Source organism: Rattus rattus, chromosome 7, assembly GCF_011064425.1.
Source record: "Rattus rattus isolate New Zealand chromosome 7, Rrattus_CSIRO_v1, whole genome shotgun sequence".
Lineage (NCBI taxonomy): Eukaryota > Metazoa > Chordata > Mammalia > Rodentia > Muridae > Rattus > Rattus rattus.
Window position 1 is genome coordinate 127,517,000 of NC_046160.1, and position 27,130 is coordinate 127,544,129.

Here is a 27,130-nt window from a genome sequence, read left to right on the forward strand (position 1 = left end):
CAGGCTTCTTCCTCTGTCAAGGTGCAGGCGCGGGGGTGTATGTGTGTGTGTGTGTGTGTGTGTGTGTGTGTGTGTGTGTGTGCTCTGGGACATTGAGGCAGAATCCTTTCTTTGGCACAAGACCCCTTTGCCCTTCACCCCTGACTTTGTCCCAATGCTGCCAAGGAAGCTGGGTGGCACAGCGGGTTGCCTGTGCCTGAGTGAGGACCTGTGGTTGCAGAAACAGCTGGAGGGAAATCAATTTGTTCTTTGCTACAGTCAGACATGAACCAATTAGAGCAGCCCCGTGGGGCCTCTGTGCTCGGGGAAAGTGAACAAGCCAGGACCTGTTAATCCCTGCTCCTACCTTCCACCGGGCTGCAAAGTGAAGGGTGCTTGCCGGAACCAAGCCGAGCCTGTTCCCTCCTCACTGCTACCCTGGCACATACTGTACCTGATCTTTGAGCTGTACCAATGCCCAGGGTCTGGGTGATTTCGGAGGTGCATCGGGGATATGCACAAGGTGGTCTGAAGAGCACCCACCTCAAACCCCCAATACCAGGATGGGCCTCCATTCTCCGGGCATCCATCTGGGCCACCTGCTCCACCCATACTTGGCAGAAGAGGTGCAAGACGGGGTTTTGGGTCTCTCGTTGTGCCACGTGGGCCTTAGACAGAGGGGCCCAGGGACAGATGCATCAAATATGGTGAGGAGGCTCTGCCAGGGGTTTTCAGGGTTAAATAAGACACCCTCAGCGGGATGCAGCTGAGAGTCAGGGGCTGAGACTTCCCGCCGTGGGGCTGCCACGTGCCAGTCCTATCAGTGTCTGTGAGAACTGGAGTATGTTAGGTTCCTGCCCCCTTGTTGTTCTATGTCCAACAAATGTCCCTCATGAGGGACAGGGGCTTCCAGGTGGCACTGGAGCCCCCCCCCCATCATAACAGTTCTTCCTCTGTCCACTCACCGTGGTGTTCTGCCCCTGCTAACCTCACCCCTACCAGCTGAATCTATGTCCCTAGCCAGCCCTAGCCCACCCTGTGGCTCCAGGCTGTCGGCAGTCTCTGGATATGAGCCTCCCCTGTGAGGCCCCCTCGGGGGCTGTGAGCTTGTTTTCCAGGAAACAGCATATGCAGGCCAGAACAGTTCCTGCTGCTTCCTGGAACTGGCCTTCTAAGAACTGGAGCGGGTGAACATGGGGTGGGCGGCTACGGAGGGGCTCTCTGCTTCCTCCAGGTACTCGTGCAGGTATGTGTAGAGAGTGTCCTCTGCTGTTGGGAGCAGTGGATACCCTCCGAGCTCTGCTATAGGCTGTTCCCAGCACTCCTCTAGCCTGAGTTTTAGGGGTGGGGGTTATGACCATGGTATTGGGCTCCTGTCACTGAGCTCAGCTGCCTCCTGCCCTAGCCACTTCCCAAACGCCTCCTGCTGGTCAAGTAAGCACTTGGGCTGATCCTGGTACTGGGTTTCATCTCAATTTAGAGGGAAGGTGTCATACATGTCGTGAGTCACCTGTATGTGAGGCACCAGGTGTGCTAGCTGCCACCCTGGTGTTAAAGGGGACTGTGAGCTCCGTGCAAAGGGCTACCCCGTGCCTGCAGAAGAGAGCTGATGTGGTGATGGCTTGGTGAGGGGCTCAGGGCAGGGAGGCACACAGCTGGGACAACAGAAGAGAGCCTGGGGCCTGAGACCTGAGGCTGGAGGTCATCAGGGATCATGGAAGAGTCACTGTGAAGGTCAAAGCGAGAATCAGAGAGACCATGAAGGAAGATCTCAATGCACAGTGGGGATGCCTGGTCTCGGGCATTGTGCTTGAAGGAGGTTATAGGGGAGCGTCAAGCCTAGCTTGACCCTGTGGTCGCAGGCATACTGCATCTTGAACTGGGATCCTTAGAGGCCTGAGGTTGACCGAGAGGGCGTGAGATCTGAAGACGAGGGCCGTGGAGCACACACAGCTGCTGCGTGCGTACCCTGCTGAACAGCAAACAGCGGGGTCTTAGGCTGGCTTCCAACCTCCTCCCTGCTCTGGGGACCAGCTGCAAACCTCAAAGTACACAGCAAGGGCGGAGAGATGGCCTTGGCCCAGAACCTATGCTCAGTACTCACAGCTTGGAGTGGAGGGAAGGGGACCTGTCAGCATGGGGCGTGACTTTCTAGTAATCTCTGTCGAAAGAAAAATGGCAATGGAGTCCAAGCCCAGTGAGGCCACTCTAAGGCAGATGCACAGAGAAGCACACCCAGGGACACACGTACTAGGAAACACCACTGGGAGACGCTTGTGCACGCAAACAGAGGCTGTAAGCACATGGATGGATCCTGGTACAAGGTGGATACAGAAAACACGCGTTCCCCAGCACACGTGTGTAGGCAGAGACATGGCAAGTGACACATGTCCCCAGCTGCTGGGAGACTATGCCTGGCCCTGACATCCCAGGGTCTAGGTGTGGAGGGCAGGAGGGCTCCTCACCCTCCACAGTTGCCACCCTGAACTCCGTTTCCCTGCTATAGGAAAAGTAAGAAGAAATAAGGACCGTCGGGAGGGGGGGGGCGAGACCTGCTTCCAAAGGAGGCTGTGAAGTGGGTCTGAGGAGAAAGCGTCCTCAGCCATGCAGCCTGCCACCAGCGTCAAACCTGTGGAGGTGAGGGGCCTGGGCCTAGGGGATGAAGAATTGAGGAGCAGAATCAGAGTCATCTGGGACCCATCTGCCTACCTGCCTACCTGCCTTGTTGGACCCAGTTAGGGATGAGACCTGTGGGGACCTCACAGCCAAGAGGGCCTCTCCAGAGCACAGCCGATGTACATGTATGGAGTCTGAGAGCCCAGGGTTGGCTCTGAGAAAGGTGATAATGATGTCGGTTTGGGAAGGCATTCTCCAGAGGCCAAGGTGTAGGAAGACCAGAGCTCTGGACCTCCTCCATGAGCGTGTGGGTGGTAAGCATCTGTGAACCCGACTTGGATATTCACACAGGGTCTCCTAGTTGCTGTTCTCCTCCACTGGACTTCTGGGCCTTTTCTGAGGTGGCAAACCCCATTGTTTTATCCTTTCAGCCCTCCAGCCACCTTCCACCTTCTCAGCAGGGGTCTCAAGCACAGCCCCTACCTCCACAGAGGTGGCTTGGCCAGGCCTTGGATACCGGGTACCCCATGGATCTGTCATACCTCGGCTTCCTCAGCTGCTGTAGACAGACCCCGTGGGCCCAGCCCCACATCCATTCTGATTGTTTTGTTTGTTCTATCAAAAAAATAATTTAAATGAAAGAAAGGAAGAAAAACCCACAGGGAGCTTCTCGTAAACAGAATTAAATCCCACTCAGGTTCCAGTCTGCTGTGAGTCATCAGCCGCTGGTTCGCCGTGAGGACTGTAGGCTCTCTCAAAGATGCCTAGGTCTCTGAGGACATGGCTGCAGACCCCAGATGCAGAACCCTGAGGCCCAGGGTTGCTTCAGCCTCTGCTTCTGTCCTTCGCCCTTCCTGTCTCTGCCCTTTGCACTCAGGACCCCCAAGATGTACCACAGCTCAAGCCCTGGCCTTTGGGTGCAGTCTCTTCTCTTTTAAAATAATCTTCCCCTTACTGGTTGGTCCACCTGTGTGATCCTGTCTACGTCCCTCTGGCAGTGAGGGGACCCTCTCTAGACATCTGCTTACTTTCTTCATGTATGCAGCTGGTCCTCCAAATCTACATAGTCCTTAACTTTAAAAGGTATTTGTTTATGTGTCTGCCTGCGTGGCTTTTTTTCCCTGCACACATTGCAGGTGCCTATGGAGGCCAGAAGGGGGCGCTAGCTTCCCTGGAACTGGAGCTACAGGCAGTTGCGGGCCACCATATGGTGTTAAGAACCAAACCTGGGTCGTTGACAAGAACAAGTGTTTTCAAATGCTGAGCCATTTCCCCAGGGCGTACGTTAAAACAAAACAAAACAACCAAGAAACTTTGGACCAACCTACAGGTAGGACATGTCTCTGTTTTTGTTCTTCCAGACAGAGTTTATCTGTGTAGCTAGCCCTGGCTGTCCTGGAACTCACTATGCAGACCAAGTTGGTCTCAAACTCAGAGATCCACTTGCCTCTGCCTCCCTAGTGCTGAGATTAAAGGTGTGTAGTGACACCGCCCCCACCAGGCTACCATTTTTTTTTTTAATTCCCTGTGTGCAGATTTTTTCTTATCTTCCTGTCCTATGTGATGGAGTTTGCTGACCATTCTGGCACCATTCACACACTAGGCCTAAGTACTTTAAATCTCAGTAACCTAGAGAAGTCATGTAAGAGAGGCTATCTACAAAAGTCCATCGCAAATGCTAACCATGTCCTGTCAGGATCATGCTCTCAGGGGCGTCCCCTGGAACTAATTCTCCATGGGTAACAAGGAGGGACTACAATTGGGTGACTCTCCCGTCATATTTGGTATGTCCCTGCTCTAGGCAATGAACCTCGGGCTGTCTAAGGCCTACCTGATCTGGGTCACCTGCCTCCAGCTTCCTGCTACCATATATAGGTAATCCTGTCTGAGCAGAGGTGTGGGTGTAGAGAAGGGGGATACTCACACCCAGGAAGGGTTTGCCAGGGTTGGGAGAATTCTGCTTGTGTGGGGATGCATGTGCATGAGTTTCTTCCCTGAGTGACAGTGGACTCTGCCACTCTAGATTCTCCCCTGAAAATCTCTCCCACCAGGCCCAGCTGAAGGTCAGTGACTTGAGGCCCTTTGCATGGAGCCCCAGGTCAGTTAAGCCACATAGGCATCTACCTCTGGGCAGCTGTCACACAGTGCTGTTGTCACCTCTTGGCCAGGAGCCACAGCCCAACCTCCAAGATCAGGGGCACAAGACTGGTGTTAATCCCAGAGCTATGAGGAGAAAGATCACCAACCTAAATCATCATAGCTGAATTAATTAAAGCAAGCAAGCAATTAATTAGAGCAAGCTGTTTATAAATTCATGTACACGGGCTGTCTCTCCCCTGAAGGCAGGGTTCGAGAGATCAACATCGGACACTGGGAAGATGGGAGTTTTATAGCTCAGGGGTAGGGCAGGCAAACCCGGCAGATTACAGGAGCAGAACAAGCCAAGGCGATGAGAACACGGTAGTCATAACAACAGGTGTTTCATAGAAACCTCTAGAAACAAAGGCGAGACTCTGCCTTTTCCTGAGACAGGCAGGACAGAACCGTTTGTAGCTAAGGTTACAGGTGGGGCATAGCCCAATTCCTGAGAAACAGAGGTTTAATCACGAACAGGGATGAGCCTCGCTTGCCTTTACTAGAGGATGGCTTTTAGGAACAAGATGGAGGCAGGCTGGTTCATCCCTTGAGACTGCAGTGTAATCATAAAGGGGGGTCACTGCACTCCGTGTTCTGCTTTTGCCATTTGGGTGGGGGATGCTCAGAGTCTGGTCTATGCATGGGGCTCAGGGAGACAGCATGGGAAAGTGAGCAGGACCTTGAATGTGAACCTCTTGCCAGGGCCTGGATTTAGTGCTCACCACACGCGCGCACGCACACACACATACACACACACACACACACACACACACACACACACACACACACACCCCAAATGGGCAGTGTGGAAACCCTCTGTCTTCCCAAGGACAGTTCCGTGGATTGGAAGGGTGCCCTTGGCTCGCACTGAGGACTCTCCTGAGAAGCCATTTCACGAGACTTATCTTGCTCTCCAGACGCTATTGAAGGTCTCATCCATTTCAGCTTTCCATCTCGAGGTTGCTGAGGGGAAACTCATCTCCCAGGGCCCAGGCTGGGAGAGTTCTGTGCTCTCCAGAGCCCTGGATGACCACTTTCTCTGATAGAGCTGTCCCCTCATGGAGCTGTGCAGAGATGCTGATCCCCTCAGACATGGGACAGTTGTCTCCGGGACGGAGAACGCAGCCTGTACGCTTTCCCCTGGAGTACGGCACATTCCCCGAATGCTCTGACAGGAACAGCATGCAGGGAATAGCCAAGGCAACAGTGGGTACTGATGATGGCTTATCCACTTTCGCTTTGGTGGTCAGGAGTCCCAGAGACAAATTAAAAATGCCAATCAAAGCCACTGGCCTGAGTCTTTGTGCTGCTTCTGTCACTCAGATCTTCCTCTCCCACACAATTGCTCTCTGGGAACGTCGGAACATTGTCCACAGTCTGCTCATTGCTGCTGCATCTTCCCCAAAGACCAAGGCAAACCTTCTCAAAGCGATGCTGGGCTTGAATAAAGGCTGACTCATACCAGTTACGAAACCCATGCAGCTACAGTGCCCCAGCCCCATGTGGACAGACCTCCAGTCCGAGAAGCAAAGCCTACAGGTCCTTTGACCTCCGTTCCCATCCAGGTTCACACCTCCACCACCTTCCTGACCCCGAAGTCTCAGGACAACACTGTCCTGCTAGGGGCACACAGGGAGCTCCCTTTCAGGATGGAACTTCTGACTCAATGGTGGTATTTCAGGTCCTAAGTGGCACCTAGCCCTGGCATTTTCTTGGAGTGACTTGGAAGCCAAGGGAAGACAGAGAGTAGATGGTTGGTCATAGAGCACGGCGGTGGTCTGGCCTGCTCAAAGGTGGTGTTCTTTATTCCTCCAGCCCAGAACATCCACACAGCATCCATCTGCAGGTTCCAAGCGAGGCCATTGCCTCCCACGTGGAAGATCCCAGGTAAACACAGGTTGAGTTATCGCCATTGACTGTGTGTCTGCTGTCCTGGCTGAGCCGGAACGAAGATGGAAACTGTGGGCAGCTGGGTGTTTTGCCCACCAAACTTCTCAGCAATGTGGGAAGCACCACCCCACACGAGCCCTCCAGTCCACCCCACAGGGCAGTAAACACTGTGGCCAGACTTCTGGGCTGAAGCCACCAAGCACACAGAGGAAGCCCGGCTTCTGAGGAGTTTTTGAAAAGAACTGTTCAAAACAAGGCATGGGGCCTGGGGGTGGCTGAATTGGTAAAGTGCAGGCCACACAAGCTTAAGGATCTGAAAACTGTAAAAAGCCAGGCAGTGTGTACCTGCCCTCCTAGCACTCAGCAGTGGAAAAGAGAGAGGATCCCTGGGGTTTACCAGCCAGCCAGTCTAGCTGACCTGGGGGCTCCAATGAGAGCCTTGTCTCAAAAATTAAAATGGGGAAGTGACTGAGAAGACATTCAACACTGACCTCTGGCCTACACACACACACACACACACACACACACACACACACACACACACACACACATGCATGCATGAACACACAAGCAAACACACATACGCACTCTCACACACACACTCACACACACACATACACACACACTCACACACACACTCACACACACACACTCACACACACACACTCACACACATTCTCACACACATTCTCACACACACACTCACACACATTCTCACACACACACACTCACACTCACACTCACACACACACACACACACACACACACACACACTCACACACACACACACACACACACACACACACTACACACACACACACACACACACACACACACACACACACACACACACACTCACACACACTTGCACACTCACACACTCACACACTCAGGAGGGGGTAGGAGGCAGCTATACCGGAGGCATAAGGAGACAGGGATGGTGGCCTTGGTAAGTCAAAAGCTGTTGCTGTTGCCCCTGGCTTGCTCTGAGACTCATGGGAAACAGCTCTCTCAGCCTAGAAGCTGAGGAAAAGTTGTGCCTCGATGTCAGAAAACCTTGGCAGCTTCAGAGTAGCTGGCGAAGCCCAGGAGAAGTGCAGAGGAACTCTCAGAGGAGCTGAAGCAAAAAAACAAAAACAAAAACAAAAACAAAAACAAAAACAAAACAAAACAAAAAACCAACTGCTGATGGGTGATGACTGGGGGCCTCTGAAAACCCACCCTCTCCAGGATGCCTCTCCCAACACCCCTTTTTGCTGCTGCCTTCCCCCACGTGGCTTTTTCCTGGGGAGAGGGGGTAGGGGGGTTGTTTGCAACAGCAGACAGGTGGGCACTTCCCAAGGAAAGCCACAGGCCACCCACATGTTCCGCCCTGTCCCTTCTGTGTGTGCCAAGCCACAGAGCATCTCTCCTTTCTGAGCCCACCCAGCCTGGGACTGAATACTGAAGAAGACTGGGGGCAGTATCCCAGAACGCAGAGAAGGCTCCTGCCAGGTGAATCCTCTGTATGAGGCCGGGGAGTCGGGTATCTAGAACGGGAACATCAGTGGGCTAGCACCGGAGGCCTCGGGACGGGGTGGGGAAGCTCTGAATGCAGATAGATGTCTGCTGGGTCCTCATGCCTAACTACCCGGAGCTCTCCAGGAATTTGTATAAATTCTATCCCTACAGACTCTCAAGGGTGCAGACATGCTCCATTCCACAGAGGAGGAGATTGTGGGAAGCAGTGGCTCCCTGAACCCCTGCCTGCAGGGGGGACCCACTGTATGATGTAATGAGCCAGACCCAAGTTCAAGACACAGGCGAATAGCAGGCATTGGCCCTTGAAGGTCTGGAATCTGCAGGGGAAGGACATGGGAGACATCAATGCAGGAATGGGCTGCCTAAGTCCCTGAGATGGGAGTGGCACCATGTGTATATGCAGAAGGAGCATAGACAGAACAGGGAGAGCTTTCCTAACTTGCTGTGTGACCCTGGGTAAGTCGCTACCTGACTCAGGGGCTCAGTTTTGCCATTTGTAAAATGGGTACAGGGGATGGCTAGCAGCTAGGATGGAAGGACACTTCCTGGCATTGCAGTCCAGCAAGAGGACGGTCAGTGCAGTATGACCCATCCCAGGGTCAAAGCTGATCTGAGCAGCCAGCTGGGACACGGAGCCCCCTCAGAGCGGCAGCGGACAGTGGGTTCAGATTTGGAGATGGAGACGCACAGTCAGGCTGGGGTTGGGGGAGTGGAGGGGGTGGTCACAGGAGCCAGCCAAATTGGAGAAGGGCTTCCAAAAATGGTGACCATAGACTAGGGCCTTCACCCTGAAACCTTCCTCTATCTACCCTGAAACTGTACCTGGATCCCTGCCAGGCTCCCTGGCAAAAGAAAAGGCAAAAAGAAGGCTCAGTCTCCCACATTACACCCTTGGAAGGGCAATAGGACTAGATGGGTCTGAACCTGCCTGAAGGGCTCTCTCTCTCTCTCTCTCTCTCTCTCTCTCTCTCTCTCTCTCTCTCTGTGTGTGTGTGTGTGTTGAGATAGAAAGAGATGGGGTCCATACGGGTATGGCTCTGGACATTAGGAAAAAGATCAGTGTACAGCACTCCCTTGATTCCCCACGCTGTAAGTAGGGGTCTGGCGCACAAAGCTCCCAGCCGCAGGGCCTCTGGCGGGAGGAGGGTGGATCCCTGCCAGGTCTCCTGGCTAGCACTGCCCCCCAGTGGCCATCCTCAGTGCCCAAGGGCCTGGGGCTAGAGTAGATGGTAAACCAATCACAGGGCTCCACTTACCACCCAGGCAGGAGCCCATGGAACCTTCTGGGAAATTGAAAGCGTTTTCTGGCCTGAGCCCTCCAGATCCACCAACACGGTGTTAGTCAGCTCGCAAGCAGATACTCCGCCGCCCTGCCCAGGGAAGAGAGGGGTCACCTCCATATCACCAGGAGCTCAAAGAGAATGGCCAGCACCTCAGAGTCCCCTCCTGAAGACGCTTCTCCTCTGCAACCAGTTCTTGGTGGCCTCTGCTAGTCATGGCCCCGGGAAAGTCATTTCCAGTGTTGTGTGTGTGTGTGTGTGTGTGTGTGTGTGTGTGTGTGTGTGTGTGTGTGAGAGAGAGAGAGAGAGAGAGAGAGAGAGAGAGAGAGAGAGAGAGAGAGAGGAGGAGGGGTGCTGGGGATCTTTGATGATCACCATCTTGTGAGTTTAGGACTTTAGGGTCCAATGACAAGGACCTAGAGCTGTCTCAAGTGAGCACTCAGAATTTCCCCACGGAGGGACACCCTCAGGCCTCCTCTGGTACTGAGGGGAACCAAAGGGGAAGCTAAGCTGAAGTCTCCAGGCTTTCCTGCTTGGTGGAGGGACATGGTAGAGAAGCAGGAACCCAGCATGTCACAGTGGGGGCTAAAGGCCAATCCCCACCCAATGTGACACATTTTCAGGGTCATTGGGAACGAGCAAGCCTTGGGGGCAGAGAACCTGGCAGTGAGGAGCGGAGGGACCCTTGTGGCCAGAGATACAACAGCCGATGGGGTCCCCGGGCTGGGAGTGTTCCCAAAGGCTGGTCCAAACCCATCCTCCCTTGCTGGATTCCTGAGTGGTATGTGCTGTGTCTAGTTCTATGCAACTTTCTGATAAGCAGTCATGCTTGGAACATGCTAGCACTGAACACTAGAACCTGCACTGACTAGCGGTCTGCATTGTTATTTGTTAAATCTGACAGCAATGCTAAGATTTGTCTTTTGTTGCAGGGTTTCGCTCTGCTCAACGAAACATAAGGCTGTCCTGGGCAAAACTCCCTTCTCAGGTGGTTGGGGATAAGGGATCCTGCAGATGGCCTCAGTCTAGAGGCCATTTACGTGAGAAGGAATGTGAGCTCAGACCCTGGCCACCTGTGGTGTGTTAGGAACTGGCCCCTCAAGTCTTTAGTGTGGAGAATCCATTCTATTAAGACCAACTAGGGAAGGCTTAGAGAGCATTCCAGGGTCCCTGCCTCCTTGGTGACTCTTAGATCTTACCTTCAGGGTTTTGCTTCAAGTCCTTCAGGTAACCCCATATCTATGGGTCCCCTCAAACCAATAGGAAAGAAGTCTGTCTGGTGGTTAAATTCTAGGGCAGCTGCTTGAGCCCAAGACCCTGGACTTGGAGTTGGCAAGCCTTTGCACTCATATGCAGCCAGCCACTCCAGAGGAAAGAAGATTGATGGGAGGAGCCTGTCCTGCTGAGAGCATGATGGACAGTCTCTCCTGGCAACAGAGGTGTGGAGCAGGTGGGATGGAGGAGCTTCCTGTCTCCCTTGTCTACTGATCTCCTCACAGGACCCTCTAGGCCCTGAGGCACACCCTGATGCTCTCTCTGTCTCCTAACTCCACTAAGGCCTCCACACAGAATTTCCAGTCCAGCAGGGCATTGCCCAGTCAGGGTTGCTCATGGAGGACAGCACAGAGTGGTCCACACTTCCCTGAGTCAGACTAAGGATGACCTGGCCCTGCCAAGAAGTTGCTGAGGTAACCCAGGCCACGGTGGAGGGGTCAAGAAAGAAGGAAGGGGACAAGAGGAAGAGTGGGCTTAGAAGGCAGATGGCTTAGAAGGCTTAGAAGGTCCTTTTGGACCTGGTAAGCTCAAAGGATGGCCAGTGAGCATTGACAAGCTAGACTCAGGGGTGCGAGACTACGGCAAGTCCCGCCTCTGAATGAATCAGAAACACTGAGCCCTGTTTTCAGGTGGCACCCCTAGAGCACACACCCCAGCCCTTGGTCTTACTTACCTTGGAGGGATAGTGGAACCCTTCTGTACCCCATCTCTAACATTCCATCTCCTTCCTCCTACACCCCCATTTCATTTTGTAGTGCTACAGCTCAGATCCACATTTTTGCACATTCTAGGCAGATGAATCCTTGGCCTTTGACTTTAGCTTGAGACAGGATCTCCCTATATATCCCAGGCTAACCTTGAACTCATGATCCTCCTTGGTCAACCTCCCAAGTGTCTGAGATTAAACATGTATGCCACTAAGCCTTCCCACCTCTACCTTATAAATGGAGAAAATCTGTATTGACAACTTTAAGTAAAAAAAAAAATAAATTAATTGCCCTGGTGGTCCAGCATCCTGAAAGGACCAAGCTGTTTAATGGAGAAGACTGGGCTTTCATTTCAGGAGCCAAATGCAACAGAGAGTGCCCTGGAAAGGTTATGATGGTGTCCCCTGTAAGAGCAGGCCACTTTCTTGTGGACAGTGCCAGCCAGTAAGTGGGCTCCTCCAGAGTATCCCCCGTAACCCAGTTCTGCCTGCTCTTCTCTGGGTTATTCTTCACCTGTCTAGAAAGCAAAGACCTCTCCAACTCTGTCACTGTCAGGCAAAGAAAAGGGAAGGTCACAAGGAGTCATTCGATTAGCAGGTAGTCAGCCCAGAGAATGCCAGTACCATGCGCAGAGCTCAAAACACTTACTAGAGGGTGGAGGGTGGGGTGAGTGAACTATGGAATGTCGATTTCTTTCTCCCAATTAGCTGTGAGTTTTCTGCAGCTAGAACTCAATACTATGGCTTCTTGGGAGGCCAGCTTCTGATCCCCCATCCACAAACACTTGAGAAGAGGATGGATTCAAGACAGATACATTGTATCTGCTAATAGCTGGCTGTATCCAACCTGTCCGCTAAACACAAAGTTTCCAATAAACCACTTGGGTCAAAGGGGATGCATTATCTCTTTTCAACAAACTAACTGTTTCCCCAGCTATTCAGAGATCTGTGTCTGCTACCCACTCCACAGACTATGGCTTCTATGCCAGAGGCTTTAGGTAGAATCCTAGTTGGTTTCTGAGGCGTAAGTAGCTCACAAGAGACACTTGATGAACAAATGAAGAAATCAACAGGGGGAAAAAACCTATCTCCGGCTATACTGTCCCCACCTGCCTGCTTCCCTAAGACCACAAGCTGTAAGAATGCAGGGGACAAGGTTTTATTTTTCGTCCCCTCAGGTTGACAAGAGGTTTAATGTTCAATATGTTCTTCTTTTTCTTGTCTCTTCCTTTTGATATCTGGAATCAAACCCAGGACCGTCTACATGCTGAAGCCCCTCCCCCAGTACAATACACATTTCTGTTCTCTTACAATGCAGATCATCCGGAGCCGGAAGGAGCCTTACCAATGCAGTCTGCTGCGCTCCTCCTGTGGCCACAGCTATTGGCACATGGCATGCCTTGTGCCTTGAAAACCCAGCTCCTGAGAGGTGCCATTCGAACCCCAAAAGTCAGATTACCTTTTCCCTGCTCCCATCTCCCCTTCAGGGTTCCTCAAGTCTTTGGGGGCTGATCATTGAGATTATCTAACAGAGCCCCAAGGAGAGAAGGTCTCAGCAAAGAGGGCAAAGCTGCCAAGACCCGCTGCTCTGGGGGCGTCCCGTCCCTGTCCTGACCTAGGCGAAGCAACACTATCCTCTCAGCTGCTGGTAAAATGGAGGATGGCTGCTGCATGTGCACCTGCGGCACATGGATGATAGATACAGACTGCACCTCGGTGGCACTCGAGTGTTATAACGAACCATCTCAATTTCTCTTTCCTCGGCTCGGCTCATTGGAGAAAGGGCATAAGGAAGGTAGTACCTGACCCTGCAGACACAGTGGACAAAGTCTATACCCAGTCACATCCTCAATGTGCCCATCACCACCACCACATACAATCATACCGTACGTGAAGCCCCCACATCTCCTATGTCTGTGTTGTTGTTTTTTTTTAATAAGAAAGTCTATTTTTAGAACTTCCCAGTTAATCACTAAATTAATTGCAAGTCTCAGCTTCAGGGCTCATTAGAATTTTCAAGTATCCTAGGAGTGGTGAGATGGCTTGGTGGGTAAAAGGGCAAAAGGCATGAGCTCCATGACTCGAATTTGATCTCCAGAGCCCAAGTAAAAGGCCAGATGTGGTGGCACACATCTGTAAATCCAGAAGTCCTTCAGCAAGATGAGATGGAGACAGGAGTCTGGAAGCTCAGAGGCTGAGTATCCTAGAGTACACAGCACAGCAGCCACAAGAAAGACTCAACAGAGACCCCCTCGGTAAGAGAGTCCCCTCAATAAGAGAGGACCTGTCAACAAAAGAGACTCCCTTCAATAAGGTGGAGAGCCAAGAGTGCCCAGTTGTGCTATGCTCTCTCTCTCTCTCTCAACACACACACATACATACATACATACATACATACATACATACATACATACATACCCTAAAATGCATTTTCTAGGTCTCTGGACATACCGGAGGCTCTATGAGTGGCAGAGGTATACAGCTCTGGGGGATTCCAGAGTCCCACTTCCAAGCTCCATCCTCTGGAGACTGTCCCTCAGCTTCTCAATTGGGGGAAGAGGAGGAAGAGAACGCATGGGAGTGGTCTAAAGAAACAGTCTCCAGTGGGGACTTCTGCTCCAGTGCGGCAGAAAGGAATGAGATGTGAAGTCAGGGCTCAGTGCTTTCTGCTTTAGTCTCCCCACTCCAGAGTTAGGAAGGACTTATAGGGTTGTCTCATCTGTGGACGGCCAAGGGACCTCTGTGATTTCAGAATGATGGACCCCTCAAAGGTGTACTCCACCCCAAGAACCAGCCACTGCCCCTTTCCTTGGCATCGCAGAGTTTACAATAATGTCTGTAGAAGACAGAGGTCAAAGCTGAGTGAGCTGAGTGTCTCGAGCCCCAAAGTATGTCTTGTTTTTTAAAACTTTTTCCCCAAGATTGGTTTATTGATTTTGTTCACATGATTTTTCCTTACGTGTATCTCATGTGTGCCTAGTGCTGGAAGATGAGCCTGAATGGTCCCAGAGTTCCCAACCTGATCACCAACGCTCCTATATAGGGAAGTGTCCCTAGCCATGGTCAGAGTGTGAGAGGGCATGGAGGGGTGTCCGAGCGATGCTACCTCACAACTGTCTGTGGAGATGCAGGAGGATGCCCTGAGCCAAGCATCCCAGGTAGCGTCTAGAAGCTAGAAAAGTAAAGAAGTAACCCTTCCTACTGGAGTTTCCAGGAGGATGCAACTCCTGTCGGCCGCTTAACGTCACCCGGTGGCACTCTGTCAGGCTTCTGACATCCAGACTATGAAGTAATTCACTTGTGTTGTTTTAAGCCACTGGGTGTCTGGCAATTTGTCACAGCAGTGATTGGAGCCGAATTAGGCCCCTGTGTAATCATACCCATGTGTTGTTGCAACCAACACTGTGGCCACGCTCTGCCTCCTGTGTGCTGCTTCTGGGTTTTTCTCCCAAAAGGTGACTGTGAGCCCAGCAGCTATGGCCCCTTGTACCTCTAGGGGCCAACAGCACAAACACTCTCATTTGGTCTAGTGGCCACACTCAATCCCTCATTCAGTATTCGGCCAATAGATACTGAGTGGTGATGTTCACCAAGCTGTTCTGGGCTTGAAAAGCAGGACTATGGGACACCCCAAGTCCCTCCCTCCTGCAGGTGAGTGATGTTTTCAAGACCTTTGAAGAAGAAGCAGACCTGTTTAAGTCATCTCCAGGCTCTGGGAAGCTCTAACAAGAGGGAGAATAACGTTCTCCCCAGCCATACATTGGAGTAATAGTCATAAAAATGCCTGAAGTGTTGGCACTGGTTTACAATGATAAATCTCAATAGTGTGTTGCCCAAACAGAGAAGCCAGACCCCAGATAGCAAACGTTGCACCATTTCATCTGCCAGGAATATGCAGAGCAGGCCAGTCCCTGGAGCCAGAGTAAAAACTGGTGGTTACCGGGAGGGAGGGAGGGAAGAATGGAGAGCAACCACTCAAAGGCTTTTTGTTGTGGTGGTGAGAAAACAACCAAGGCTGGATAGCCTGGAGGTTTGCACAAGGACGTGAAAATATTCACGCCACCGAGTTTCTATACTTCAAAGTGACTTTACTGGACCAGGCCTGACGAGAGTCATATGCATTCTCTACCATAATCTCAGTGACTCAAGAGGTTGAAACAGGAGGATCGCGGCGTTCAGGCCAGTCTGTGTAATAGAATGAGTTCAATCCCAGTCTGGGTGACTTAGTGGGAGCCTCTCTTGAAATTAAGAGGAGAAAGATGAAGGAACGTGGGGACGATGGCTTAGTGGGTGAGGCCTGTGGCTCGGAGAAGGAATCTCCTGAACTCACACGGATGTGTATAACTTGGCACGGCCACACATGCTCAACTCCAGCACCAAGGAGTTGAGAACAGGGTCCAGGCGGCTCACTACTGACCAACCTAACCAGAGTGAAGAGCTTGAGACTCAGTGAGAGACATGTCTCGGGCGAATAAATGGGTTGTGATAGATGGAGACCTTTGATATCCTATTCTGTTCTCTGAATACATATTCATCTTTCCATACACGTGCATACACACACACACACACACACACACACACACACACACACACACACACACCAAAATAGCTTTTGACACAGCTCAGCAAAACACCACTTGCTTTGTCCAGCATCCATGAACCCCTAGGCTCCCTCCCTAGTACTTCAGAGTTTAAGTGGCAAGCGTTCGCTCTTAGATAGTCGGGCAGTACAACTCATGTGCTCCCTTTGGTGGAGGTGTTTGGTTAGCTGTGCAGTGGAGACCCAGGGTGCTGTGGGGTTCTGGATCTCAGGTATCTGCATCTCAGGTTACAGATATGCCAAGTCTGGGAGGTACCTGCTAAGGGATAGCCGCTGACACCAGGGTCCTCATCCTTCTGAAGTTGCCATGGTCACAGTGGTAGCCTCACCTGAACTTGGCCTGCAGGGCCCTGGGTACCACAGCCTACTCCGACCTCTGCAGAGAGTTAGCTGGGCTTTCCACATATGCACACGGCTGTCCCGAGAAAAGAGAGAGGGGAGAAAGGAGAGATCTGTGGATCTGAGACTTGTGTCGGCTGTGGGAGGAGTGGAAGAGTGATCAGGGTGACTGAGAGAGCACAGAGGCACAGCGCAGTGCTGTTCTCTCCACACAAAGCCATATATTAAGATACCACTGAGCTCAACATTTCCCCAACCTTGCGTGGTGCTGACCACAGCCCTTTCAGGATTTTTAGCAGGCGTGTTGAAGAGACAGGAGTCCAACAATGAAGACTCGCCCCAGTGGCCAGCATTGAATACATATGTTAAGCATTCGTCTGTTTGGCGTGCCTCTTACTGGGGTTCACACATCACACCCAGGTGGTCCCAGGCTCCTCACCAACTTGGACCTGAAAGGACCGACTCATCTCTGGGAGATGAGCAGCATCCACCCAGATGGGCATACGCTGGGCCGCCCTGTCCAGTATCCTGTGCCTGCTGGCTGCTTTAAATAAAAACAGCCGTGTTTCCAGCCAACGTAAGGAGGGTGGGATCAATCGGGTACACAGAAGCAGATTACCAAGCAGGTGGCTTTGGGCTAAAGATAAATTGTGTCCTCATGTAACTTGGGAAGAGTGGGATGTACACAGCTCCTACTGTGCAAAGCAAGATTGTTTAGCTTCTTCTTTCTCCTGGGGGGCCGGGGGTTGCAAGGAGCCCCAGAAGACCCTCGCCGGCTGAAGCGCTGTCACATAGGGCAATGCCCTACTTCCCACACTGGAGATCATTGAGGGGATACAGACTGGGGTTTGAGAGTTGGGGCGGGTTGAACAGGGGTCTGCTTCCCTCTCCTCAGGGCCACAGCTGCACAGAGCAGTGAGCATGTCAGTCTCAGCTCAGGACTTGGCTGTCACATCCTGTTCTCAGCAGGCATCATCCTTGGGGAGGTCACCCTTTCTTTGCTGGCATGAGTTAATGTCCCCCACCAGACATCTGGCCTGGTAGGTCTGCATAATAGGATTGGTAGGAGTTTACCCCTCGAAGGTTTCTGCAGCTCCTGTCTACTGCTCCTGGTCTCTGTGTAGACTAAAACTTCTCATCTCTCCTCCTCCTCCTTCCTCCTCCTCCTCCTCCTCCTCCTCCTCCTCTCCTCCTCCTCCTCCTCCTCCCTTCCTTCTCCTCTTCCTCTTCTCTTCCTCTCCCTCCTCCTCCTTCTCTTCTCCTCCTCCTCCTCCTCCTCCTCCTCCTCCTCCTCCTCCTCTCTTCCTCCTCCCTCTTCCTTCTCCTCCCTCTTCCTCTCCCTCCTTCCTTCTTCCTCTTCTTCCTCCTCTCTCCTCCTTCCTCTCCTCCTCTCCTTCTTCCTTCCTCCTCCTCCCTCCTCCTCCTCCTCCTCTCCCTCCTCCTCCTCCTCCTCCTCCTCCTCCATTTTGACCTTATCTTGCTTCTTCCTCCACCTCCTTTCTATCATTTTGGAGGTGATGATCTTAAATTCACAGAAGTTGCTAAAATAATACAGAGGTCTCATAGCACCTTCATCCAGACCTCCTCCCCACCCCCCACAGCATCCTATGTGATGATAACACAGTATCAAATCAGGAAGTGACCTCAGTAGCAGCCACCTCCCTGCTTCTGGTCTCCCCGGTCACACAAGTTGTCGCAGGGGCTTCTGAACAAAGTGTCATGACCCCAATGGGTTTTGAGAAGACTCTGATTGCAATGGTCCTGGAAGCTGGGAAATCTAGGGTCCAGGTGATGTCTGATCTGACTTGGTCCCAGCTCTTCTTGCTGTGTCTTCCCATGACAAAGGGACGGTCTGTCCTGCACCTCTATGAGCAAGCTCATTCACAGGAACTCCATCGCACAGCCTAACTTTTCCAAATGACTTTCTCTGAAATAACCTCACCTTTGGGGTCAGGGCAGATCATGGGCTTTGGAAGGAAGTATACAATGGTCAATGTATAATCCATGCACTCGTGTGCGGTGCATGCGTGCGTGTGTACGTGTGTGTGTGTGTGTGTGTGTGTGTGTGTGTGTGTATGAGTGTGTGTGTGTCTTGCTTCCTTACTCGAATGTAGTTTGATCAGACAATGGATTAGGGAAGACAGCATAATTCATACTTAGCCCCAGATTATAGGGTCTCACTCCTCCCTTCAACCTTAACCCCTGGAGACCCATTGTCTAGTCCTCACATCTGTCACGTTGTCTCCCTGAGACTGTGGTGTGGCACTCCTCAGGACTGGCTCGTCTTACGGGACACAATGCTCTTGAGCACCTCCTCTAGGTTGCTGCACACATCCATAGCCGGATCCCCCTCTCAGTGACTGACCAACACTGCACCCAGCAAGGACACTTAGGTTTCTAACTTTGTACTAGACACATCGGATGCTACATTTCACCCAGGACTCTGTCTATTGGCCTGGACCTCAGCGATGAAGCTAGGCTAGCTGGTCAAGGAACCCTAGCCATCTACCACCACAGTGCTGAAATTAAAAGCATGCACCAGCACCATGTCTGGCTGTGTGTGTGTGTGTGTGTGTGTGTGTGTGTGTGTGTGTGTGTGTGTGTATGAAATCGTTTGACACAGGGTCTCTCTGTGTATCCCAGGCTGGCCTGGAACTCACTGTGTAGACCAGGCTAGCCTCAAATTCATAAAAGGTCTGTCTGACTCTGCCTCCTGAGTGCTTTTTTTGTGTCCTGGTTTTTTTTGTTTTGTTTTGTTTTTTGTTTTGTTTTGTTTTTCTTTTTTTCAGAGCTGGGGACCAAACCCAGGACCTTGCGCCTGCTAGGCAAGTGCTCTACCACTGAGCTAAATCCCCAACCCCCCATGTTTAGTTTTTAAAGAACGTGGTCAACTTTTCAAGAATGAATGCTATTCCCCTTTGCCCATTGGCTGTGTGCAGAGGCCCAGTTTCTCTGCACCCCCACAAGCATTCACTTCGACTCTATCTTTGCTTTGAGAAGTGCTGGTCAGGTGTCTTGCGAATGTCTCTCAATTTGGGAACAATAGGTGTTTTGCTCAGAATTGCCATACTTCTTTGGGTTGATATGCATTCCACTCTGATCCTGTTCGTTTGACTGCGTGTGTCCCCAGTAGCTAAGAACACCGGGCACAGGTTTTGGGTTTCGTTTGCTGTGTGCGTGCTCTCATGGTCAAGTCAAAACTCTGATCATCCCTCTTAGCTTTCTCTAACGCGACTGTGATTTTGTACTGTCCTGCTGTTGACCAGTATCCCAGATAGGAGTCCCCAGTCAGACCAGTGTTCTGCAGACATTTTCTGAAGCTCATGGCTTGTTGCTTACCCTCTGACATACCACTGCAGGGTGCAAAGGTCATCATTTCCGAGAAGCCCAGTTCTTTGCTTGCTTGGTTGGTTGGTTTGGCTTTTAATAGCCCATGCTTTTGGAATCTTCGCACGACTCCCTTCCCAGCCCTTAGGTTCCCCCAAATTTTTTCTTATATTTATTTTCTAAAGCTCTAGCACTTTCACTGTTAACCTATGAGCCTGGTTTTCTTGTCCTTATTTTATTTGTGTACGAGTGCTTTGCCTACATGCATGTCTGTACCACATGTGTGTGTCTGGTGTCTGTGGAGGCCGGAAGGGGGCGTCAATTCCTCTGGAATTGAAGTTACTGATGGTTGGGAACCACCATGTAGGTTGGAAACTGAGCCCGGGTCCTCTGGAAGAGCAGCCAAGTCTCTTAACCGAAGGCTGCTTCTTTCAACCCCCCATTCCGTAGTGACAGTTGCCATCTATCAACGGCTTCCGCTTCTCTCCACCCCTGGGATCAGCTCTAGGTTTCTCCTGAGTCTTTGCTTCCACCATTCAGGCCTCTCAATGCCTAGTCTGTCTCTAGAGATGTATGTGTCACCCCCAGCTCTGTCCAACATCCCATCACCCCACGCAGCCCTCCCCGAACCCACATTCTCAGACCCCTACCTCGGATCACATCTTCCCATCCCCCCAGCTCTCACACATTCCAATCCCAAACTCTCAACTACCGGCTTGCACATGCTTCTCAGCAGATCCTCAGAAGCCTCTTGCTTCCTGGGGTTTCTGTTCTCCACTTCCTCTTGAGAGCAGCAGGTCCTCATCTGAGAGATGCCTAAGAACCGTCTGAGAGAGTAGAGATCCTCTGATCCCTGGCAGGCACGTCAGCACCACTATCTCTGAGCCTTTTTCGATGCGGACAGTTTCTCTTCCTTCCCCAGGCCTGGGTTTCTCCACCCGTGAAGACTGGGTCTGAGTCCTGTCACTCTTTGGAACCTCTTGGTCCTCTACCTAGTGCAGAAGAAGGCCTCAGGGACTATGAAAGGAAGATGGGTGGGAACACTCAGGATCAAGGATAAACAACAAGATGGCGGTGTTACAGTCAGTGTCAGCTCTCGTCTTGGCACAAACCTGGGATCACCTAGGAGGAGGGAGCCTCAACTCAGGAGTTGCCCATTGTCCCCCTCAGACGGGCCTGTGGGAATCTCTGTGAGATATTTCCTTAATAGCTGATTGACGGAGGAAGGCTAGCTCACCTAGGACCAGCCTTGGGCAGGTGGGTATTACAAAGCAGGCTGAGCACGCCAGAGGGAGTGCGGTCCAGTAAGCAGGGCTCCTCCTCCTCAACCTCTGCTCCAGTTCCTGCCTCCAGGTTTCTGCCCTGATTTTCCACCATGGCTTTCTTGGACTGTGACCTCGAATGTGTGATGTTTAGCTGTAACGATCACTTCTTAGTCGCTTTAAATTTGAGGGGGCATTAGCAGTAGACCCATCTGGAACCTTCTATGATTGCCATGCATTGGTGACTGTCTGCTCTCCAGCCTCACAGTCTGACCTGTAAAACCCACCAGAGGTCGTACCCTTCTGCTGAGAATGAGTGGGTCTGTGCCAGCTGGGCACCGGCTCAGACCTGAAGGCAGGATGGGGACCGCAATAGGAGCCTGTCCCACTGGGCACTGACCTGGCATTGTCCTCTCCACCCTAACCTGGGATTCTGCCTTCCTCTCCTTGTCTGACTGTTGAACAAGGATGCCAGGTCCTTAGACTAAACCGGACTGTCACCCTGGAGGCCTGAATAAGTTTCCCAGGCAAATAAACTAACTGGAAATTATCATAAGGAGCCTTAAATTAACAGGATGTCGTTTTACAAGTAAGCCGGGCCTGGGATGACTCAGCACTTTCAAGTGTCTTTCATTATATAATACGGCTAATTTTTTTTTTCTTTTCAAATGTAAGCAACATGATTCCTTCCTAAACATTGTGTTCTTTGTTCTGCAATTTGGAAAAATGAATTCCCTTTAAAGCAAGGCTTTGCTCAACCACAGAACAAGGTGGCCAGGCTGGATCGGTGCTGCCCAGCCCCCAGCCGTTTAATGGAAAAGTTTGCTCATACAGAGACTGCATACTCGTGGTTCCAGAGACCAGTGATATCTGGATGGAGGGCGGGTGCAAGGGATTGATTTCTAGGGCCCTTGACATTCACTGATTACAGTCTGGCTGGGCCTTCTCTCTGCAGAGGACAGCTGGGTGCCAGCCATGGGCTACAACCAGTCAAAATTTGCTAAGTAGTAACAGTGTGCATATACTCTAGACTAGGTGGGTCTAGAAGGGACCCCGCCCTCAGGTGGGCAAGGTGGCTTGCCTAGGATATCGTGGGGGTACTTAAGGAGGTTCAACATCCAGCCTGGAGCCTGAGAAAACTGAAGAGGGCCAAATTTACAAAGTCTCAAAGTATAATCCTGGGAATTGGGGAGGGTATGTCAGAGAAAGGGCTCCCAGGAATTCCGGTATACAGCAGTGAAGGCAAGATTCAGGGGTGATGCCACCCTACTTCCCCCAGGCTGTGGTTCCATGGTGTGACAAATGCTCCAGGAACCAGATGACTCTAGTGGAAGTCTTGCTCAGCCAAGGGCTCTCGGGTAGACATACCTTGCAAAGCAAGGGTGTGGCATCAAGGAATGGAACCACCTTGGGTACCCAAGCCTCAGACTAGCACTAGAACCAGCTAGAAGGTTCTGGAACTCTGCAGTAAGCTCCTCCCGGGGGAAGGTAGTTGTATGGAAGTCAAGGCCTGACTGGGTTTGAGCAAGAAAGCCCCAGTGCACAAATGCTTACTGACTTCTGCTGACAGGCTATACCACTAGAGGAATGCAGAGAGGCAGGGCCAAGTCAAAAGGCATGGCCTCAGTTACAGGTGGCCGAGTGTAGGCTATGGCCAGCCCATCAGGAGAGGCCCAGGGACTTTGACAATGTAGGAGGGCGAGAGAAGGAAGGATGCAGAGCCAGGTCTTCACAGCAAGGTGCTGATGAGGACTCAACCTACTGTGCCCTGGTTGCTGTGGTGTGGGGAAGTCCCACTGGAGGGGACCAGGGAGGCACTGAGGAAGGAGCAGTTGGCTATTTCTGACTCCACCACATTTGTCTCCCCTGCCTACGCACCCAGGCAGTGAGAAGACCCCAGTGGGGTAGCTGAGCAGGGCTCATTGGTGGTGGGAGGGGAAGAGGTTGGTTTCAGAATCTAAGAAGGCTGTGGAAAAGGCCACACCCTGCCTGTCCTGTGTTAAGACTCCCTGGCCCGCCAGTTCAGCTACAAATGTCACCCACAAGGTCACTTGCAAACAGCTCTACAAAGCAGCCTGACCGTTCCAGTCAAGCCCCTGTTCTTCTCTCCACAGAGGCCCCAGCCTGACGTGAATCAGCGTAAGTCCACCAGGAGGTGCAGGTGTATGCTTGGAGCCTAGGAGTGTGGGGAAGGCTTCATCAGAAACCTTGGCTAGGTGCGGCAGGGGAGAAGGGAACCTTCAGAGCAGATCAAAGGAGACGGTCCCTTTGTTGTCATATTGGTCTCTCTGTGGAGAAGCACCTTTGCTGTGTTAACAGAAGGCTCACTGGGACAGAGGGGAGGTGGCCTGGGAGCCAGAGAGCCTGCGCTTCCCTCAACCCTGCTTCTAGCACACCGTGTATGGCACAGTCTCTGTCTCTGACCCTTTGCCTTGGTTTCTCCTTCTGAACCAAGCCAGGGATACAATCTCTTCGGGACGCCCCTCCCCGCCCGTCATTAGCCACCTTGGTTTACAGAAATCATGAGGACGGAGCATAAAGAAACACCTGTGCCTCCCTCCTGCCCCTTCAGGTCACTGCCCATTCACTTTCCCCAACCCCCAGCCCTGTCCCTCCTATCTTAGTGGCCTCTGTGAGCCTCCAGGGGACCCTTTGTAGAGTAGCAAGGCAGAGCTGAGGACATGACCCCCACCTGGAAGAGAGTGTTCTACCCTACAGAACACTGCCAGGAGGCATGTGGGCAGAACGAGAAGCTGGGTGTGTACCGAGGCCTCCCAGCGCTGTTTCTCATGTACCTGCCTTTAGGAGCAGAGCGTCACAGGGGAGGCTGTCCGTGTGAGCCCCTCTTGTAACCAGGCTCCACATGGGAGCAGGGAGTGGGTAGACAGGTTTTCCAGCGGCTGCTGGCTGCCCAGGTCGCTGAGAGCCCATCTTCAGAGCCTTCTGTTGCCCTCACTCCAGACCTGGGAGCTCAGACCTAAGTAAGAGCCCAAGCACAGAGATGAGCTGTCACTTAGGAGTGGATCCCTGGGTTCCTGGAGAGCAAACCTTGACTCAGTCCAGATTGGGGAAAGGCCCTACTGTCCTAGAGCCTTGTTATCTGGGAAAGTCCCAAGGTGGCAAGGTGGGAGAGGTCAGCTAGTGGCATCCACACCATGTCCCTTTGGGGAGACTATGAGTCAGGCTTTCTGGGATGTGTGGCCAGCAGGAAACCGCCTCCAGGCAGCTCCCATTGTCCATGCCGCATGGCGGTGTATTGTGCAACGGCCCACTGCGTTATCTCCACTGGGTGCCAGGAAACAATTGTCCCATCTGGCTTGCCATCTGTGCTCAGAGCCCATGCCAGCCGGGCACTCAGTCCTGAGCCGCCTTCCTCTGGATGTCCAGCATCACCAAGCACAGGAGTCACGCCTACCCGCATTTCTATGCCCCACAGTAGGCTGCACATTAACTTCTGACCCCAGCTTTATGCATCGGATGCTAAGGAATCCACCCCCAAGCTTCTGGAGCTGGGCACAAGGCAGCCCCAGTCTCAGGAGATTTCCAAGGCTCTTAGAGCCAGCCCCAAAGTCTTCGTGCCTAGGGAAGTGTGTACCTAGCAGAGATGACCTCAGGTCGCTCAACTACCTCTTGTACTTTCAGATTCCGTACTTATTTTGGGTAAGTCCTTGCAAGCACCACTCTCTTCAATGTTTTTCAGTAGAAAACAGCAGAGAGCAGGAAGCAAACACAGGCCATCAGAGGTCATAGGCGTGGCCGGAGGGTCAAGCTGCCCGTAGAAGGAGCTGCCTGACCTTTTGTACTGCACCTAGAAAGCACACAAGTTCCTGGAGGAATGGTGAACATCGATGTTTGAAATCGTCTCCCAAGGGCCAGCATTCACATTAAAAAGCCGGGCATGACTTTTAGAATCCCAACTTGGAGACGTGGGCAGATCCAGAGAGTTCCGTGAGAGACCCAGTCTCAAAGCATTAACACGGGCAGTGGTGGAGAAAGACACCTGATGTGTATACCCAGCCACACACAGGCACACATGTGTGCACACACACATCGCACACACGCATGAGTCATCCAAGGTAGGACGGGGGTGATGTCATATAAACGAGGGGTTTGTTTTCTAATGCTGCCCTAACAAGGCACCACAGCCAGGATCTGTAGAATGCAGCGTGACTTTCTTATTGTCCCCAAGCTGGAAGCCAAGATGAAGGCGTCCACAGGCTGAGGTCTCTTCCCTTAGCCTGTAGCAGTCATCCTGCAGTGTCCTCACATGGGTGTCCTTCTCCTGTTTCTGCAGACCCCTTGTAAGGGCCACAGTCCTGCCAGGTCACAGCCCACCAGCGCAGCCTCCTCTTACCCTACCCACTCTCCATACACAGTCATGGTCTAAGATATCAGTAGGTTGAGCTTCAACAAGTCAGCCAGAAATGGGGACTGGAATGTCTACGGAATGTGAAAGGGGCTGAGGAGAGGGCTCGCCCAGTAAAGTGTTTGCCAGGCAAGAACAAGAGCCTGAGTCGGATCTCCACGGCCCGTGTAACACAAACCATGCTTGGTTGTGGGTGTATGGAATCCCAGCGTTGGAAAGTTAGAGGCAACCTCGCTGGCTAACCAATATAGACACACTGATGGCTTCCCACATTGGAGAGGGAGGCCCTATCTCAAAGACACAAGGCAGACAACTCCCAAGGAAGGACACCCACCCCTCTGGCTACCACCTGCATGCCTAGACACACATGCATGCATGCACATGTGAATGTGCGCGCGTGTGCACACACATATGCACATGCACACACATATGCACATGCACACACATATGCACATGCATACACACATGCATATGAACGGGTGCATGCATAGGGGAACACACAAAGAATTCAAAAACTAAAAAGACCATGGAACGTAACATTTATTTTAAAAAAAATCTTCCTCCCACTTCCTTGGGTCAGCGAGGGCTGGAGGCTATGAGTGAACCAACCAGACAAGAGAGCCAAAGAAGATGGGTTAATCAGCACAAACTTCTGGCAAGTTTCAGGAGCTGATGGATGGGATCGCACTTCATATCGAGTGCATTAATCTGCTCTGAAATCAGCCAAGTATTCATCATGATGAAGCCGATTTTCCAGGAAAATTGAATAATTACAGCCCAGGTGGGCGGCCCTGAGTCAGCCCTCATTATCTCCCGCCGTCCGCAGGAGGCTGGAGGGCCCTCAGCAACTCCTTAGCCCTTCAGTGTGATGGATTCCGTCCCCGTGGACACTCCGGGAGGCTCTTTGTCATGCCTGGAAGCGTCGGGATTCGACAGCCCCATCATCCTGAGAGCCTGTGGGCGGCTGTCATATCCTGCACATTCTGGACGTGAGCCTTCTGTGTCGTGACAATGGCCCACCCCAGCAGACAGTGTGGGTCTGGAAAAGTTCGTGCTAAGTCTTAGAAGTTCTAAGCAGCAGAGGACAAGATAGCAGATAACAAGGGCCTAGTCCCCTCAGTGATGCCCTGTCTCTGCTCAGGCCACATTCTGTGCTGACGACAGTGGTCTTAGACCTCAGTGGCCTCTAAGCACAGCGCCTGTCTCTCCCATTCATCCCACACATCCATGCTCCATGGCTTCATAGCCTGTGTCCCAGATCCTGACCATTGGCTCAAACCTCATGCCAATGCTGTTGGCCTTGAGCCCCTGGGGGGAACCCCAGGGGCACAGACAGTTGCCCTACGAAAGTCACATGCTTTCTATCATCTGGGTACCAACAGTGTGAAGCACTTGGTCCTCCATTAGAGAGAGGCATGAAGAGGCAGGTCAGTCCTGCTCTGAGCATGCTTACCCAACATCCTGTTTCCTTCGGCTCTCTTCTGCAAAGCCTTCAGGATTATTCCATGTGCAGCCTGCCGTGTCCTAGCCTAGAACCCAGAGAAGGTAGTGTGTTTATGAGTCAGGGTCTCCACGGGGCAGAACGGATGGAGTACATTTTCCAAGTGGGACTTACCAGAGTGCTTTACACAATTTGTCCAGCAGTGGCCATCTACACACTGGAGAGTCAGCAGCTACTCAGTCCATAAGACTGATTGTCTCATAAGTCCCAATCTGGTGCTGAAGGCCTAGAGGATTCTCAGAGAGCCACGAGTCTTCAGTTCCTGTCGGAAAGCTGAAGGAGCCGAGTTCTGATGAACAGTGAAGACAAGGCAGATGTACGCGCCAGCAAGG